Raw genomic sequence first — 1,417 nt, forward strand, 5'->3', positions numbered from 1 at the left:
ACACAGTGACTGTTGTATTACTATTATTTATTTATTTTACCGAACTCAAAGTACCGGCCATTTTTTCTAGTCAAACTGAACTGGGCGCGTGAAAGCTAACCGTTCATGGCGTCATGCTACTTGTGTCTCAATCCTGCTTTTTAAAAAATGTCAAGCTGCAGTTGTTTTATTTGCTAAACATGATTTGATGTCCCGGTTGTTAACATAAAAGCAGGTGGCCATTTAACTTCGGTAAATATACTTTCGATGTCAAGTTTGGGGTTTTAGAATATGGGAAATGTCGCCTGGAGTAGGGGGTAGTTAGAGGTGGTGGAGAGTAGTGGGGTGCGGGGGGGAGTGTGGTCGAACGATGAACGAACGTAAACTGGGACCGGGGGTAGCGGGAGCAGCCGTTAGACCAGGGGACGGACGAACGAACGTAATGGGGGCGGAGGGAAACCGTTCGAGGGGACGACCTTAAGACTGGGGTGGGTACGGCTCGTGTTTCAGTTAGCGTTAAATTTGTTGCATGTTCGGTGATCTAATCAGGCATGTTGAGATTAGGTTAGGTTGATTAACTGTTACAGTGGGTCAGAAGCTTCTTGCCTCATATAAATTGTAAGTCAGTGGATCGTACATACAGATAGTTAATTTTCCTGTTTCTGAAATAGGAATAAACATCACTGAGAGTAAATAAGTGACTTTTGCAAAAAAAAAAAAGCCTGCTTGCAAACTCATTATCGGTTATTGTAGCTTAGCTTAAAAACTATATAACTAGTACTGTTCTAAATTTGTTGTCAGAACAAATGATTTCATTTATTTGTTAAAAAAACAAATGATTGATTTAATCATTGGAAGACTTGCATGTTTTGGTGTTTATATGTTTTTCTCCTTGTATAGTTATTTTGTTTTCTCTCTTCAACAGCTGCCTCCAGACACTCCTGAACTTTTCCTGGCAAGCAACTATGCATCTTTACAATAGGTGTGTACATTTGTTTTTGTTTCATTCAACCTGTTAAACCTTTAGTTTAAATTAAGAAATGTGTGGTCTTTTCTACAATAATATAGACATAATGTTTTGTTGTATCTTTCTAATAATGTCTAACACAGCACTATGTAACTTATGATACAGTTTTTTTTTTTACATATTTGTTGAAGCTGTCACTGTGTCCTGATATTGCATGAGAGATAATGTGTGGAAAAAACATGTAGCTCTTCTGTTAGCCAGTGCTAACTGGATTCAAACAGTCAGAACCAGGAGGCAGGTGTTAGCGTGTCAATCACAAACTCTTGTGGTGCTGCTCATCCCACTTCTCCCAGATCTCTTGCGTTTGGCTACGCTACAGCTAACGGAACCTGTCAAGAATGTTAAGGTTAGTTATCATGGACACCAATGACGGTGGATAAATGGTTTTCCTGTAATGGTAAATTGATTGAC

This window comes from Poecilia latipinna, unplaced genomic scaffold (genome assembly GCF_001443285.1).
Source record: "Poecilia latipinna isolate Pla-1442-1.1 unplaced genomic scaffold, P_latipinna-1.0 Scaffold4148, whole genome shotgun sequence".
Taxonomy (NCBI): Eukaryota; Metazoa; Chordata; class Actinopteri; order Cyprinodontiformes; family Poeciliidae; genus Poecilia; species Poecilia latipinna.